The 18,345-nt window shown below is 50.3% G+C and overlaps 1 protein-coding gene across 7 annotated transcripts in view; it reads left to right on the top strand.

Annotated features, from left to right (window-relative positions):
- Positions 1–318: 318 nt before the first annotated feature.
- The window catches only part of ELFN2 (extracellular leucine rich repeat and fibronectin type III domain containing 2), an 89,835-nt gene continuing 71,808 nt past the window's right edge, over positions 319–18,345 (top strand). For 2 of the 7 annotated variants that reach the window (XM_080392967.1, XM_080392961.1), the window contains exons 1-2: positions 319–10,443; positions 10,626–10,682. The gene's annotated coding sequence lies outside the window, so the exon portion shown is untranslated. The other 5 variants (XM_080392965.1, XM_080392962.1, XM_080392963.1 and 2 more) reach the window with 5 other exon arrangements.

The raw sequence follows: 18,345 nt of genomic DNA, 5'->3' as shown, positions 1-18,345 counted from the left end.
TTTCCCCTCTTAGGTGATGGGTGCAGCATGGCTCCAGCACAGGGCAGCTGAGGGAAGGAACTACCCTTCACTCCCTGGAAGGACTGCGGAACCTCAGCCTCAACAGCAGGACCCATCAGTTCCCTTCCCCAGCTGCCCATCCTGGTGGTGTCCCTGTCACTTGGATAGACCAGCTCTGGGCATTTCCCAGCCATCCCCACCTTGCAGACAGCATGCATGAGTGTCACCAGGACACTTGCAGGTGAGAGATGGTTAAGACTGCTCCCTCCAAAGACAGAGGATTGCAGTCACTTCAGCACTGGTTCTTATGGCATGGGATGGCCATGGCAATGGAGAGGGGCCTGGTGAAGGCCTGATGGGTTGAGGCATCTCTGTGAGAGGCATCTGGCAGCAGACTCTTCTGGAGAAGAGTTTTGCGCTGGCCACAGTGCAGCAAAACCTTTCAGGAGACTTGCTGGCAAACCTTGCAGGAAGCCAAGGACTGCTGCCGTGAGCCCTCTCCTGTCTCCTTAACACCCAGAAGCATTTTGTGAACAGCTTAAGGAGTGCCGCACGCCATGCAGGAGGGACTGCTAGTGCTGTGCTCACAGCAGAAGTGAGCAGCACGATGCCTCACAGGTATCACTGGGCTGCAGCCACAAAATCAGAGGGACCTGAACTGGCCAGCCTGTTTCTGCCTGATCTCTGGACACCTTCTCCATCATAGTGTGACAGCTCCATGGGAAACCAGGATTCCCTAGAGCTCTTGGGAGGGGGGGGGGTCTCCATGACTCCTCTGCAGAGGCAGCAGGAGCAGAGCACCTTCCTACGTGCTCTGAGAGCCTGAGCGCCTTGAGGTTTTGCTGCAATAAATCTGGAGCAGCTATAAATCTGGAGCAGCTGGCTTAAGTTCCTCCAGGGTTCAGAATAAAACACATCCAGCGTGATGTGTTTTGTTTGCCCACTCACTGTGTTTCTAATTGGAATGTTTGTAGCTTGGGAAATTGCTTCTTAGACTACAGTACCCACAGTCCTTCGCTGGCAGCTCAGCATAGCCTGTGGGTGCAAAGCAAAACCCAGACCTCTGAACTGGGTCTTTCCTTACCTGACCCAGGCAGGCAGCTGGAGGTCTTCCGTCAAGCCTGGCGTAGCAGCAGGTGCATGTACTCGGTTCATTGGGAAAAGACTGGTGAGATCAGTAAGTGAGGAATGCAGCTGCGATTCCTTACCTTCTCCCAGAGGCCATTTCCAGACTGTTGTCCTAGCAAGCAGGGTCTCCTGAGTCTGTTTCTCCTCCACTTCTGCAAAGCCTTATCCAGAACTTCTTCTAAATGAACCCTGAAGTCCAGTTTGGGAGACATCACAAGGCAGAAACAACAAGCATAATGAACCATATTTAAAATGATATTTTTTCTGCCTTTGGAGTTTGGTTAATTTATAATCTATAAAAGTCTCTGCATAATTGTATCTTGATTAAAATGGTATAATTAGGCGCTCTGGATCTCTCTCCCCTTTCCCTAAGATTATTTCTGTCTAATTGCTTTAATCTGTGTTTTCATGCACCCACTAGAAAATCAAAGCATGCTCCCATGAGGACACGGGTGAGAGTGAATAAAGCTGACGACTCATTAAGTGCAGCAGAGAGAGGAAACTGCATCTAAATCACCACTGCATTAATGAGGTAAAATAAAAAATCAAAATGAATAAATAACAAAGAGATAGAGGATTAAAATAAAAAAACCACCCCACAATAAAACAACCTGACATAGATTTTAATGTTAATTAAGAACATATTGAATAGCAAATTGTGTGTCATTAAAGTCAACTTCCTTCATTGTAGATGGAGAGCAAAAGGTTTGGGAATTTAAATTCTCAAAACCTGGAGGTGTTTTGTGAAGGGGACAACTTGTGCAGAATACAGCCCTGCTAGGGACAGAATAAAGTTCACTGGGTAGAGATTGAAGGGCCTGGGTGGGAAGGGTGTCAGTCCCATCCAGCAGTTTAAGAGCAGCACCACAGTTAGCCTGGCCTTGAGTGAGAACTGAATCAGATTCTAGGAGAACCAACACCTGGATTCATGCAAAAGGTACTGACTGGCTGTTTGTATTGCTAGGAAGGCTTAACAAGGCTTTGGAGAATTGACCAGGTCCATCCTGTGCCCTAAGACCAGAACAGCTTCATCTCTCCTTTCCAGGTGACTTTCTGTCATCTTATCAATGATGTTCAGGGTACAGACTCTGCCAGCTACCCCAGTAACCTACAAACAGGTTGCTTATTTCCCTCCAAGTGAGAAATCAGGAGAACAAGATATTTTAAAAAAGCTCCTGGCTATGTGTATGGTTTGTTAACATCTGCTCTAGTCTCCTGAGGGGAAGACCAAGGTAGCACTGTCCTCTGGTCTCTCATTGCAGGGGACACTAACTGTGCTGTTTGCTATTTGCCTAGATCAAGTGCAAAATCCCACACATTGCAATGCAGAGGGGCTGATTTTTACCCCAGATGTGATTGAAAAACTTTGTCACCCAGCTGTGCACAGCACTGTTTATTTTCAGCAATGCTAAGCAGCCCAGGCAGGGCAGTGTACTGGCGCAACCACTCTGCTCTGGGGTCTGGAACTCTGCACTGCGTTGCACAGGCATGGTCCATGGCAGGGCTGGTGGTCTCACACCCCCGAACATGTGTGAGCACCATGATTTCATCTCCAGTCATCAGCGATGACATGATTTGCCCTTAACACATCCATTCCCTCTTCATCAGTATGGGATATCATGAAAATGTACATTCACATACAGTTCTGTAAAGGTGTTCAGCCAGTTGCCTTGGCCAAAAATTGGTCAATCTCTGCCCCTTTGTGACATTCATACTCATTACTATACTCCAGTTCACATTTTTTCTTGCCATGGTACACATGTTTTAGAAAGCAAAGGCAAAAGGCGTGTGAACATGGCAAGGAATGCCAGGAAGACCATTGCCTGACCAGTGAATAAGAGCTGTTGTCTCAGCAGAAGGCTCATCCCAGCTGCATCCCCTGGACCCTGGCTGCAGGGCAGGGTCTGAAGCTTCACCCTGACTGTGGGAACACTGCCCCTGCTCCATCAAGTGGGCACTTGAGTGCAGGGTTAGGGCACATGTTTAAATGCTCTGCTGGGTCACTGCCTGACAACAGCTCTTGGTCCCCCAGGGTTTCCCTGTCAGCATCCCATGAGGACCAAGCATGGAATAGGACTAAATTGTCAGATCAGCATGGCAGCTGACAGGGTAATACTGAAAAGGAAAGGAGAATTAGCTGCTTGCAGTCCTTGTGTTTAAGAAGAGCCTAATCTAATTAAGTGGAGACCACTATCAAATTACCAGCTCTCTTTTAATGTAGCCATTTTAAGTGGTTTGGTGTATTTATAGTAGGTGAGTTAGGGAAGGCTTTTCTCTCTTGAGGTTATGCTTGTGTGTAAGGGAGAGATGTATAACGTAAAGACTCCTGCTTTGAATTAGTTCCCATCCCCAGTCTGAAAAACATTTTGCACAAGATTTAAGACACCAAAATCTGGTCCCAGCTACCCTCTTCCTATGCCTGTGAAAGGAACATCTGTCTGGGTTGTTTCTGAATCTTGCCCCAAGTCAGCACACGGAAGTTTCCTTCTGGCATTAAGCTTTCCTTAAAGCAAATATATCTTGTACTACTATCTCAGGTCAGTCGATAGCCTTGAAAGGGCAGGAGGAGGGGCTGGCTTGCCATGGTCAGAAATCAGCAGCTGTTTTCTGCTGAACTTTGATGGGAGTGGGATGGACCCGTCACTCTCAGTGGTCAGAGAAAGAGTGCAGAGGGTCTCGGCCCCACAGCCCAGCATGGGTTGCTGGTTGATGGTAATGCCCCCAGTTTGCCTTCCCCTGATAATGCCTCTGGCAGCCTGCAGCCCTCTCTCTTACTCTCCCAGTAATTCCATCTCTGGGGGAGCTCCTGTGTGGCAGTATCTGTGTCAGATGATCCCCCAGGCTTGCAGGAGGGAGGAGGTGGGAAATGCTGGTTAGGAGCTGTTTCCATGCATAACAACAGTAATAATCCTTAGCCCTTTATCTAAAGCTTTTACAAATGTTAATTCATTAACCTCTCACAATCACTCTCTGAGGTGAGGATTATTATCCACAGGATTGGACAGATGGGGGAAGCTGAGATGTGGAGCGCCCAGCCTGAGACCATGGGGCAGGACGCAGTCAGTGCCGCCAGGTCCTCCCTTGCCCTCCAAAATCTTGTCTCTCCTGTCCCGATGAGGGATGGGTGGTTTCTTCTAGTCACCCTGTCTCTGACAAGAAGAAACCTCCCTGGCAATGTTTGCTGTTCATTTCTGGCTATGAAAGAGCCTTTCAGTTTGAGTTGGGACACTGAGCCTCGTGCCTCTGTGCCACCACTGCCTGTCACCATGGGAGGGCTCGACCTGCATTGCACAGAGGTCATGGTACTACCCTTTCTCCAGGTGCTGAGGCCCTCTGGGTGTTTCTGTCTGTCAGGTCATTACCTATATTACTGCTTGTAAGCAGAGAGGAAAAAGGAAGGCGGGGAGAGACACAGAGAAAGGGAACAAGGCAGAAGGCCTAGAAAAAAGAAACATTTTTGCCTCCTTCACCATCCTCATCTCTCTTCCAACTGGGATTTCTTATACTCTTAATGATGTGTCTCATTCCTGATGCTAAAGATTAAAACCCAAGAGATTAAGAGATTACACAAAGTGGATGAGATGGATTTTGCTGCCTCCCTGCCTCTTGCTGGGACAGACCTCTGGGAAACTTCTCTCTCCTGCTTTTCCCATCTTCCTTCCTCTCCCACCCCTTGATCTTTACAGATCAAAAGGCCCTTGCCTTCTGATGGTTTGAGCCATTCTGGCCTCTCTCTGATCTTTGCTCAGGGGCAGGTGGAGAGAGAAAGGATATGTGTGAGCTTGAGGGACCCACTGACATAATGTCCTAGCTGTCCATCTTCAGTAACTCCAGCATTTTTCCTCTGAAGAACCCTCCTTGTCCAGGCAATCTATATTGCTGGAGAACTCTGTGACAAGGCAGGAAAGAGCTCCAAGGCATCCTGAACCCGTTGCGATGAAGGTACCACCCATGGTGATGTGAAGCCCCTCTTGAGAAGTGAGTGCATGGGAAGAAGGCTGGAGCAAACCAAAATGGTGATGGGTTCCTTTGGCTATTCCTCCTCTTGCAGGGCAGGTGCCAGCACAGGTGAGGGACCCTCTGAGTAGATCTTCAGCTCTGAAAAAGGGATTTTTCAGCAGTCAGTATGACAGAGGAGAGATTTGCTCCCGTTCCCTCCTGAGGTGCTGGGGTTGTGAAGAGGAACATATTTGTTGCACTTTGGGTTGTTCCCTCCATTCTCTGCTCAGACAATCTGGACACCAGTTGCTCTAGACTGCCTTTTGCTAATGGGGCCTTTGGGGGCTTGAACTGTCCCACTGTAGTTCCAGACCAGGGCTGGAAAACCCAGCACCTTTCTGCCCTTTGATTTTGCTGCTCCTTCCTTGCTTAAGTTCACTGTTGCTGTTCTTGATGGCACAATAACCAACAGCATCAGGACATGGCCTGGCTCTCCCTGGGCCATGTCTATAATATCCACAGCCAGGAGGGGGAAGAAGGTAAATTCCATGACTGGAGGTACATCCAAGAAAACATCCTAGCTATGGCATGCTCAGAAACCTCTCAGCCTGATGGAGACAGCAGAGTACTTGCCCCCTCCTCTAGGTCCACAGCTGTTAGGGTAGAACCTAGAAGCACTTCCACCCTGGAGACTGTAAGCAGGTTAATGTCCAATGCGCTCATGGGATGCTATTTCTGAACATGCTGCTCCTTGTAATGAAAAACTGGCCCCTCTCCATTCGGCAAAGAACAAGGCATCAGCACAGCAGTGCGGGAACCATTCATGCTACGTAGTGCTTACGCAGTACTCGCTGTCTCCCACAGCCTTTGCAATGTGCAGCTACCCGTGTAGAAAGAGCCTCATGTCTTTATTCCTGACAGCTGTCAGTCCCTGGAAAACAATCCCTTCCCTCCCTCCTCCTGGAGTCCCAAAGCCAAGCTGGGAGGCTGGGAGCACACGGGCAGGGAAGGAAATCTGCCAACTTAATCTTTCTGCCTCTTGCTCTCTCTTTAGCTGCCTGTGAGGGAGGCTGCAGTAAAATAATGAAATAAAAGCCAAGGCCCAGAGAAAGCTGATTCATCCACAGTCCAGGGCCAGCGGCCGGCTCCAAGCAGAGCTGTAAAATCAATCTGTCACTGCTCACCGCAGTATAGATCAGTGGAGAGATTCTGACTGCAGCGAGGGCAGAGCCCAGCCTTCTCCTGGGGCCCGTTTTCCCCAGCCGTGGGACCCGGTTGTACCCCTGGGAGAGACAGGCAGATGGGCAGGGGAAGAGGCAGAGAGGGAGAAGGGCTGATCTGCCGTCTCTGCGAGCTGGAAACGCTCCCAGTGAGACTCCCTTCCCTGGCAGCACACACCGAAGGCAGCGCAGGCAGACTGTGTCTCTGCCTGACTTCCCTCCTTGTGTGGGCAAAAGGCACAAGGGCCAGGTGATGGGGGAGAGGGGCGTAACGCACTCCCAGTCCCTACTCCCTAGAGTTACTGTCCACGTTGAACATTACCTCCAGCGTTCCCCACCCTGAGCACAGTTAAAAAAATCAGTTTTATCATCACCTTAGTGACTTCCAGATCCTGGGCTACCTGGGACTTCACAGCTCCCTGACATATGTTGGAATAATACTAGGGAATTGCTCTAATAAGGTCAGCTCCCTTGTTCACCCCTAACAGCATCTCCAGTCTTAGAGGATGCAGCAGCCCAACGGGGCAGCAGCTGAGCAGGAAGGTGTACATAACCCAAGGTGGTTCTCAGGGCTGTTTCCATCCCTGTTAAAGGGGCAGAGAGGTGAGGCCTGGCTGGAGTGTGGTGGTCCCAGGGACATCGGCACAGATGAATTAGAAGGTGATTCTTCTTCTGTAGTGCTGGACATAGAGAATGAGGTGCCTCTGCAGCTGACTAAAAGTATCTATGACGTCCTTAGGAGTTTTTTTTCCTTGGTGAAGTGTTGTGGTTTTGTTTTTTTTTTAAACTTGTGAAGTAACAAAAACCAGAGCCTTTCCAGGGCTATTGACAAGGTCAGAGCCTCTGCAAAATAAACATGGAGGTGAGCTTCTGTACCCTCTGGACTGATTATTATCTACAATGGGATGAATAAGCATTGGGGGCCTGGCTTTGGATCAGATCGAGGACCCAAATGTCCCACCTCCCTGGGGATGCGGGGCTTGCTTCTGTTTGTGTCTCAGGGCAGTTCTGTTCTGCTGGATTGAAGTATTGTTCCTGGGTCAGTGGGAGTATGAGCAAGCACCGTTTGATCCCCACAGGCCCTGACAGCACAAGGATCCTGCCCCAGCACTTTTGAGTCCAGAATGATCTGTGCCAGCCGGATAGCCTCTGGGAGATTCCTCCTGAACAGACTGCAAGATGATCCTGGAGGAACTCAAGCAGGAGCAGATCCTGCATTAATTTGGAGTTGGAAACCTTTTCTCCTACTTCAACAACACTCAAGATTAGATAGTGTCTGTCCTTGGAGGAGGTAGAGAAAGATGGAAGCAAGTCTCTGTTCCTTTAGCTTTTAGCTTCAAAAGAGCTTGGAGGAAAACCCCCATGGTCATAAGCCCCCAAAGTGATAAAGACAAGGAAACTAGAATCTGTATCTTCTTTCTCATCCCAGGTGGAGTGAGTAGCTTTGACATTTAATCCACTGGAAACAGACATCTACAGATGGTCCAGGGAACATCCAGAAGTGTCCTCTGAGCTGCTCACCTCCTGTCTCTCTGAGGAGTTTGTGTGTGTGTCTGTGTATTTTTTCCCACTTGGGTTTGCAGGTTTAGAGTAAAAGAGGATATAAATTTTCAAAAGGGCTGATGACCTTGTATGTTTGCACCTGGTGGATCAACTTGTTTCTTCATGCCATCTAGGTGATGTGTGTGATGGTGGGGGCTAGTTTGGTAGATTGGCCCTTGGCACTTGTTGCCTGTACTTTGAGGGAGGCAACTCATTCCCGTAGGGCTACTGATTGTTTGCAGACACACACCCCACCACCACCACCCTCTGTGCGTGTGAGTTTGGTGTCCTGTCCTTGAGGCTGTTGTGTGTACCTGAGAAGGCTAGGGGTGGTCCCGTACTTGCTGGGTTTCGATTTGCATGAGGTTATTCCTCTTTCACCAGAGGGAAAAATGTGCAGAGGAATCAAAGGAGCTCACCACCCCCCTATAGATCTGCAGGTGTGAGATAGATGGGGTAATGTCATGTTCTGTACTTCTACAGTAATTAGCAGGATGGGGAGCTGGGCCCACAGTTGAGCTTCTTTAAATTCAACTGGACATCACAGTATAACACATTTAACAATAATGTTGCTTGCAGTGGTGTGTGTGTGGCAGAGTAATTCCTCTGCAGTTCTTGGACTGCATGAAGAAAGTTGTTAGTTTCCCATCAGAGGTTACACGCATTTGTATGTCTGTACCTGTGTGCATGTGAGTGCTGTGGGTGCCAGGGTTAGGCATCTATTTTCCTAGAAGCTGTTGCAAACATGTTGATATTTATGCTGAAGGGAATGTCTTCACCCAGCTGTTGTATGTGTGTATATTTGTGTGAGGCAGGGGTGCAGATGGTGTCTGTTCAGCTGCAAGTGGAGGTTTCAGAGCATTTCCACTTGTTCTTGTGATGTCTGTGTGTGCCATGTGAAGGATACAGCTGGCACAAGAAATGTGGGTGTGAATTGGTCATGAGTAAATGTAGGTGTTGGGGCAGGTTTCCAACACCAGAGCAGCCAGGGGCCAGAACAGCCTCCAAGCAGGGAGCAAATAGTCTCACAGCACTAGGATGGACCTCTGAGACGTTTCTGAGCAAGATTATATGATGTGGTTGCCTGGAATAGCAGGAGACTGGATTGCACATCCCAGGAAGCCAGCTCCCATCCAACGTCCTATGTTCCTAAGTTTCTATGCAGCTGTTGCATGTCTGCGTGTGTCCAAGTGAGACAGGCAGTTCCTCCACAGCTGCGGTGAGTGCAAGGGATGCATCATGTCCCTTCAGTTGTGGTCTGCGTGTCTGTGCAGGGATTATTTATGTCTAGGTGTCTTGTATGTTTGTGCTTTCTGTGAAGGGGCTGGGGAGTAATTTCTTAAGAGTCAGCCTGTGTTTGGTAAGGTGGTTTCCTAGCAGGTATTGCCTGTGTGCAGTATTTGGGGGCTGAGCTGTGGCTGGGTGCCCAGCACCTGATGCACATGGATGATTGTTTCTGCCTGTGAGCAGGTTCTCCATCAGTGATGGCATGTGTGGGTTTGTGTGTAGGGAGGTGGAAGGTCTTCCAGTAAGCTGTTTTATGCATGTGAGGGTATGTGGTTGCAGGTGGTTTCTGAGGAGCTGTTGTATTTCTGTGTGTGGTGATTTGGGGAGGTGTGTGAAAGACACTCTACCCCGAGCAGCTGCATGCATGTGTTTGTACGTGGATGAAAGGTTTCCCTCACCTCCTGTTGCATTTTTATGTGTCAATTTTCTCAGCAAATACCGCAGGGGCACATATCGAGGTATAGTTTCCCACAGCTGTTGCACATACCTGTGTCAGCAGGTGTATAGCTGTTGCATGAATATGTGTGTGTATGTAGCTGCTCGGCTTGCTTGTTGCTTGTACCTATATTGTTCCTAGAAGCTGCTGTATTTTCGTGTGTGTGACTTGATTCTGAGAAGCTGTAGCCTCTGTGTGCGTGTGTGTGTGATTCCCCAGCAGCTCTCGCTTGTGTGTGTGTTCCTGGGAAGCTGTTCTATGTTGTGTGTAGCTCTTCAGCAGCTGTTGCAAGGAAATTGTGTCTGTGTGTGTGTGCGGTTCCCCAGCAGCTGTTGCATGTGTGCTCATGTCGCTGGTGGAGGCCCACCCCTTTCCGCCTGCACCCGAGCGGTGGCTGTGGCTGTGCAGGCAAGGAGAGCTCAGAGCTGGCTGCATGGGAGAGGGACCTTCGCCTGTCACAGCCTTCCCAGCTGGGAGAAGCAGTGCCGGCTCTGGTCCCGGAGTCCTATCAGCCGAGCCTGTGGCAAATTAATCACTCGCGTTTTAAATGCCAATACAGCCCTCTCTGCCTTCTTCCCCCAGTGATGCGGATGCGGCGAAGGCAGCAAATCCTCCGGCTGTGCGTGCTCTGCCTGGACTGCTGCTCCATCCCCGCCTGCCGTGCTCGCGTGTGTGCGTGGCTGGGAGTGCTGCCTAGGTGCAGCCGGGAATGAGACAGCTGTGGGGCAGGGGACAGCACAGCTCCAAGCGGTGACACAAGGTGGGGGATACCCCCCCACACACACATCCGCAGGGCTGCAAGTTGCTTGAAGACAGGGGTCTTTTGTGCCTCCACTTCGCCTCTGTCATGCCCCGTATGGAAACAGGGAGCAGTCGCCCCTCCAGAAGCAGGTATGTGTGCATGTGTGTGCACGTGTGTGACACAATTTTGTGTGCAGTCCTTGTGCAGCTGCCTCGTGTGTCCTCGGCTCCCTGTTGTCATCCCTGTCGCCTCTCGGAGAAGCGGCTGAGATTGGAGGGGGAGGACCGGGGCGGGGGAAGGACAGGATGGATGGATTGCCTTTCTCTTCCAGCCCGTGCATGCACTCCCTGGGGGGTGGATGTCTCTGATCTGAGGATGAAGGCAAGGGGTGAGTGCAAGGGAGATGAGGAAGTGGCCGGGGGATGGGGGTGGGGTGGGGGGGATAATGCCCACATGGGGTGATGGGAGGGAGAGAGGCTTGGAGACAGGTCCCCCCACTCAGAGAGTGTGTGTGTGTGTGTGTGTGTGTGTGTGTGTGTGTGTGTGCACGCGCGCGTGCACTCACTTAGGATCGGGATGCTGAATAAGTCCAAGGGTTGCTGCATGCAGCTGGGTTTGACTGGTCTGCTTCTATCCAGACCTTGCAAGAGGAGGGGATACATGTATGTGTATGTATATATATGTGTGTGTCTTTGTGTGTGTATACATACGTGTGTATAGGTATAGCTATATGTATATTCCGCCCCCCCCATATGTGCATGTGTATATAGAGCTATAGATACACAGACATATATGTATATTGCCTGTACTTATGGGAGGGAGAAGGAGACAGCCTCATCCCACAGCCCCCTGCTTCCTGCCTCTTTGCAAACTTTGTCGGGGAGCCTTTGCAGACAGTGATGTGTGTGTGTGTCTGGTGTGTGTGTGGTGTGTGAACATTCGCCTGGTTTGGATGCAGGGGAGTGAGTAAATCTCTGCTCTGCTTTTACACTGCTGTGCTGAGAGGCTGACTGGATGCAGAAAAGTCATTGCGTGGTGTCTGTCGGGTGTGTGAGTGTGCATGTGGTGGTGGTGGCTGGATATTTATGTAGGGGCCCAGGACAGCTACTTGAATGCATACGTAAGTGTATATGCATTGCTTGCAGGGTGTCTGCGTGCCCATTTATTCCACCAGAGAAAGCATGCCCACATATTTATGCATAAGGATCCTCCTGCTTTGGGGCATAGGATGGGGGGAGGAGAAGCTGAATGAATGAATGGGAGCAAGAGGAGGGGGAAGGAGGAGGCATGGGGGTGGGGGAAAGACATGAACAGACGCATCCTATTCTCATCCCAGGACAGGCAGGAGTGCACAGCTGCTGCTGTTCCCATTCCAGAGCCTGGATTTGGCTGGGGAAAGGCAGCATGAATCTGCTAATGCTGCAGCAGGCAGCGCATTTGGGAGCTGCTGTTTGCAATGCCGTCTCATATGTCTGCTGGTGTGGCTCCCCCCTACCTCTGTGTGCATGAATGTGAGCACATGTGTGTGTATTGCATGTGTGTATGTGTACGGAGGTGGGGGTGGCTGTGCACAAACAATATGCTTGCAAACATCCTTGCAAGCACCGAGGGAAGGAGGTGCTGGTGATGGGGAGGAGAGCATCGCTCGTGCGCTGCGGGTGTGTGCCTCTTGCAGCCGTGCACAGCCCACGGTCCATTGGCACCCACTCTGGGATTGTGCAAGCGTCCGCTGCTGGGGTCCGGTGTGTGCACACACAGTGGGTGCGTATATGCAGGCCAGACTTAGGAGCTGTTCCCCCTTCTTTCCCCTAAAGGCTGGAGAGCACAACCTTTCTCCCCACCCTGGAGGTAGGGAGCTATAAACCCAGCTATGGAGCTGGGAGATGATGGCTGAGACTGGGGGGAGGGGGACAAATATTATGTAGGGAGTGGGGAGGAGATGGGGGGTCCATGTCCCTGGAGAGGGCCTAGGGGACTGGGGAACCTGGCTGCATTGCATGCTGTGAGCCAAGGAATTTGTCATGCACTGGGAGGTGGGAGGGAGTGGGAGTGTGTGTGGTGTGGGGGAGCTGGGGTGCAGGGGGAGAAAGGGGGCTGTGCCAGGGTACGGGGGAATTTCTGGTGGCCTGCATCCCTGCTCCCCCCTCCCCCCCCCCCCCCCCCCCCTCCAGTTCCCACACACACCATCACTTCTGGGTCCCGGGAAGCGCAGCCTGATAGCATCACTAATGTAATATTCAAAGGAAGCTTCATTTGCATGGAGCATGCATTATTAATATATTTAAATACAGCCCCCCTCTTGCCTCCCCCCTCTGTGCAGACAGTACCAGCAGCAGTGAGGAAGCTGCAGGGAGTGGAGGGGTGCCGATGCGGTGCCAGGGGTGAGAAACAGCCACTTGAATCCCACCAATTTCCCAGCCTAAAAACCTTTCCCCCGCACCCAGCCCCTTCCCCACCTGCCATCCTCCTCACCCCATTATTTTCCTTTGGGAACTGGTTGGCTTTCAGGGCATCCAACCCACAAACATGCAGATTTGCTGGTACGAAGCAAGCTGCCTTCATTGCTCTTCCGCCGGCAAAAACTACGACACCAAGGGAAGAACTGTGGATGCGTGGCCTTTCCCTCTCTTCACCCAGCTCCAGGCAAAGTGGGTATTTGGGAATACGCTGTCTGATCCGCTGCGCCAGTGCAAAGCTAAGCTGTGGAGCAGAAGCCGCTTGGAGGGTAGAGAGGGCGTTTGGGAAAGGGGGGCGAATGGAGGTGTAGTTTTTGCTGGGGGGCAGCTTGCGGTTAAAATAGAAAAGGTAAAAATCACAGGCAGAGGGGGAAGGCAGGAGAGAGGGAAGCATAGCTGTGATGGTGCCTGTGATGTTTGTTCCTACCTGGGTCATGCCAGAAGTCAGATGCAGCTCCAGGCAGAGTGCAGCTGGCTTACCTGACCCTGTTAAAGAGCAGTAGAGAGCACTGCTCACCTGGGAAAAAAGCTAGTGGTCACATCAGGGCCTGTTGTAACCTCCCAGTGCTGTCAGCAGCTGTGTCAGAAAATATCAGCACATTCGTTGAGAGAGAGAGAGAGAGGTCCGGCTGCTCCCTCCCTCATCCCAAATACTGTGGTTTTTCCCTTGGTCCCCTGTGTCAGCCTCGGCTAAGTTGTTTCTTCTGTTAGTGTAAGGAAGGGCAGAGGACGCGGAAGGAACACCTCTGTCCCCATGCTCTTGTGAGCTGATGAGAGGCACCCTGCTCTGGGAATGGGATGAAACGTCCCCCAAACACACTTGCAGCCCTCACCCATGCCCTGGCACTAGAGCAGGACAGGAGCAGCTTCAGCGCTAAGCAAATATGCTCCAGGAAAATTGCCTTTCCCGGGAACAGAGGGGCTTTTGCTTTTCTCCTCCACAGAGGCCCAGAGCTGTCCTGAACAGTGAGGGATCCCAGGCTGCCAGCAGGTATGGGGAAAGCTGGAGCTTCCCAGATAGGACTGTGGGTTCTGCTGGTGGGGTTTGTCCAGGTGGGACCTGATGCTGAGTGGCAGTGGGTGTTTGAGCTCTCTTTGGGGTTCTGCAGGGGCAGAGCTGTGTCTTATGTGTTTCCATGTGGGAAAAGGGGTGAGGGAGGACATAAGAGTTGAGCCACTGAAGGGAGGCAGGCTGAACGCACGGGAGCCACCTCCCATGCCAGAGGAGATGAAGTCCTCTTTTTGAGCTGGAAGGGGAGACTGCAAAGCTCAGGGAGCAGACCGAAGTTCTGTGACCCACCTCCAGCCCTTTCTCTCAGTTTCCTGCAGCTGTGAACCAGGTGAAGGCTGTCTTTAAGGTCCCAGATGAATTAAGCTTGGCACTTTGGAGGTGACAATGGCTGTGGGACTGCTGCTGCATGTGCTTCAGTGGCGAGATGGTCTGGCAGCAGTACAGCTTCACTTTATTAGAGCTGCATTTGTGTCCTGGCTTTCCTGTGCTCCCCGGCCTGTGTTAGTTTTGTGGCTTGCTTTGCCGTTCCCTGACCTCCTTTTAAAAGGCTTATAGCAGTTCTTTGGGTCTCCTGGGAGCTCAGGGGTACCTTAGCCATTGCCTGAGATGAACTGCTTTTCACATGGAGAGGACTGACCAAATAATTTTCTGTCACCGAGGAGAAATGACCTCATTTGCTCAACAGTCGTAAGCCAAGAGGTCAGCCAGTTCCAGCTGACCAACTGAGGTACAGAAGGAGAGAAGGGCAGTTATCACTCTTCCCACAGCATTCTAAGGGGTGGGAAACAAGCTGCTAGGAGCCAGGTTGGTGTGAATGACTTGAAGGGTTGGGTCCCTAGATGTTGCCTCTTGCTGGGAGTCTTTCCCATGCAACCCTGGTTTGGGTAGACACAGTGGCTACATGGTACCTTACAGCATAGCACCAGTTGCCATGGAGATAGGTGCAGGATCAAAACCCAGTAGAAGAGTCTGTCCTGCTGTTGATGGTGAGGCTCATCCATCCTCTGCTGACCCAGCTGATGTGCTGGGGCCATTCCTTCCCATCTGCAGTCACCTCAGGAGTGCTCACCACTCATGAACCTGCTGCTGCTTCTCCCTGGGGAGAGGTTCTGTGTGTTGAGTGTCTTGGGTTGTATTGGTGCCACATGTATGAATTGAGTTAGCTTTCCTGACATCTGTGTACTCAAGTACACTCAGAAACATCAAATCTTGAAGCACAAGGGAGGCCTGATTCATGTTATTTCCAAGGCTTTAGTGAGACCAGTCTGGAAAACCTGGCACTCAAACCTGGGTGCTACGCTAGCTGAAGGAAGGTGATAAATTGGAGGGAATTCAGAGAAGAGCAACAAAAATTATGAAAGGGCTGGAGGGACCCATTTGAGAGGGGAACTTAAAAGAACTAAATATGTAGAGCTTGACTAAATGATGATACGATAACAATTTACCAGTATTTGGGGACTGTAAACACTGACGAAAGGAGATTATTTAAGGTGGTGAAAGATGGGCAAAGTCAGAGGTATGGGATGAGGCTGAGCAAAGACAATAACATTTGACTGGCTCTGAGGATACAGTCAAGCTTCCTGGTGTGAGTGATCATACCAGCTATGAAATAGTCTGGCAGGTTTATGGAGATGCAACCGCTTACAGCAAGGAAACACATGGTAGTGAAAAGGGGTGGAGAGCACAAGCTAGACTCAGCCACTGGTGGAGGTGGAGTGATCTGCAAGACCTCTTCTGCATATGCAGCATTGCCAGGAAAACTTGGGAGACACGTTTGATTGTCTTTCATGTTTTATTGATTCCCTGTCTCACGGCTGGGGAGAACCTGCAGACACTGTTGCTGAGGGAGCAGAGAGGTGGTACAGGGTGAATGAGCAAACAGCCTGATGGAGGTGCAGGACATTATTGGTTCCATCTCTCCATCCTCTCTGGCTGGAGAAGCAATCCTGTAGGAAGTGCCTGTAGGTGAAAAGGGGCTTTGCCACAACAGCTTTCTGGGAGGCTACAGGCTGAACCTGCCAAAGTGAGTGGTTCCCTCTTTCCAGACAAAGATGGCTTGGCATGGGGAATGTGGGGTCAGGAGGATCTGACTTCCCTCCTCTGACTTCCTAGTCACAGATGGTCCAGAATCGGGACAACAAGGTCAGAAGGATTAATACCCCTCCTTTTTTCCCCCATTGCAGTCACAGGCCAGGAAAATTGAGTCAGATCATAATAAAAGGATTAGTGTGAAGAGGCTGCCATGAATAGTGTGATAGACAGGTCAGGGAAATGGAAGGGAAATCAAGGGGGCTGGGCCTGTTACAGATGGTCTGCTGAAAGGGCTCTGTGTTTATCAACAGGAAAAGAGGATTTGGTCTTAAAAAGTGTGGAACAAGGTATCGAGGGGGCTAGCACTCAAGCACAGACGTTGTGCCCAGCAAGGATCTATACTGAGATGACTGATCGAAATAACCTCAGACCTCCTTCTAGCTTTAGGGCAGAGGGAAAAAAAAATTGTTCTTGGAATGGGCTCTGTTTGCTTCCTTGTCCATCCATCTTCAATATGACCTAATGCACTGAAGTGATATTGTTACTCACAGTCACTATTTGCTCATGACTTCTAGGTCAGCCTGGCTATAGAAAGCCATAGGAATATAAGATGGACCCTACTGAGCCAGGTCCAAGATCCTTCCAGTCCAGTATTTCCAACAATGGCTGAAAGAAGGAAGAGCATAAAGACAGGAAAGCTGCATAGGGGTGCTTCTCAACGCTCTTAGCTTATTCGTCCCATTGTAGATGTGACGTGTGGCTGAGTGACCTTGAGCTAGAAGATCTGTTGTATACTTACATAGGTCTCTATGGATTTGTTTCTTCCCTGAATTTGTCTAGCCAATTTTTGAAGTAAAGTTTTGGCATTCACAAAATCTCAGAGTAGGAAGTTCTGCAGCCTAAACATGCAGCATGCAATGCAAGGCCTCCTGTCATTTGTCTTGAATCTGTTACTTTCTGGTTTAATTTCCTGACCCTTGATTCTTGGGTGGGAAGAGACAGTTAACACCTGTCCCCTCTACCCTTCCTGTGTCATCCATGGTTTTATAGACCTGTCTAATTTTATGGTCTCTATTGTCTCTTTTCCAATAGCCTTCACCTTTCATTTTTCTGCATCCATCAGTTGCCTCTTTCCTGGCTACAGCAGTGCAGCTTTGTAGTGACAGAGGGACATGGGGCATTGCTAAGTGGGAAATGACATCGCAGAGATGAGCTGTGCCAGGTCACACACAGGTGAAGGCTTTTGTGTCAGCTGCAGGGATATGGTGTAGAAGGAGGCGAAGAAGCTGGGCAAAACCTCTGAAACCAGTTGAGGGTGCCCTTGGCCATCAAGACAGGACTGAGCAGGATCCTAGGAGGCTTGAAAAGATAGAAAGGGGAACTTTGAAGCAGACCTCAGGATGTGGGGATAGCTTCTCTGAGCGTGGGTAGTGGTGGTCAGCACAGGCAGGAATTGGGACTGGTCAATACAGAGGGAGTGAGGGAATTGAAAGGCCAGAGGTGATTGAGATCTGATTGGAGGTCTGACTCAGATAAGCAGATTGATGGTGGGTCAGTCTGTAGACATGAAGGTCTTGGGAAAATATGGCTTGGATATTCTACCGTTGTGATGGGCAGTAGAGGAGAAGGTAAGAGAACACAGGCTGCCTATGAGGAGGCTCTCAGGTCTAAGCACAGCACAGGGATGTCTTGACCCACTTGAAAGAGATACCCAAGAGTCAGCTCCCAGATCAGAACTAGGTTTTTCTATGGCAGACTGAGAGATTCATCAACAAAATTCTTGCTGAAAATAAAGTTTTCACATATTTTGTGGCCAGCTGAGACCCTCAGCAAAGTGATGGAGAAAAGATTATTGAAAAAGAAACATCAGCCATCTTGTGAGTGGTCTTCAAACAGAATAGGTTCAGAGGGAGGAAACAGGCTCATGCCAGGAAGAAAAAGGCTCTGGTGGGGTGCAACAACCTTGTGGTACTGGAGGGCACAGGGAAAGAAGAAGGTGCCTTCAGTAGCCCTTGTTATATTTCCTACAGGGAAAAACTGTTCTGAGTAACCTTTGAATTAAGGGCTGTAGGGGACTGAGGTAAGTGATGGAAAGTTTTACATGCTATCAGATGTGAGCTGGACCAGGACAGGCAGCAGTGGCAGTGAGGGACAGTACTGTCAGCAAGGGGAGGAGATGAAGGGAGATGTTAGGTGTGAAGGAAGAGTCAAGGGGTGAAGGCAGAAAGGCCTGAACAGCATCAGAAGGAGAGACAGTGGTGGCAAGATCTCTGTAGCAGCCATTTACGCCTCAAGATTTCAGTCTGTGCTCCCCACTGGGTACCTCTCATGGGGCAAGGAGCTGTTCTTCAGTTCCAGCAGCCTGTTCCCAGCCTGGTCACACCACGGGACAGTGCAGCTGCCTCGCTCTTCCTTACAAACCAAGGAAGGTCGTGGGATGTGTTGTATCACACCATGTGTGTATAAAGCTCTTCTTCCAGTAGTCAAGTGTGGAGATGGCCAAGGAGAAAGCATTTTTTCTGCCTTCCCTCTCACCTTCTGTCCTTTCCTTT

Source organism: Falco punctatus, assembly GCF_963210335.1.
Source record: "Falco punctatus genome assembly, chromosome: 6".
NCBI lineage: Eukaryota > Metazoa > Chordata > Aves > Falconiformes > Falconidae > Falco > Falco punctatus.
This window is presented reverse-complemented; position numbering and strand designations above follow the sequence as displayed.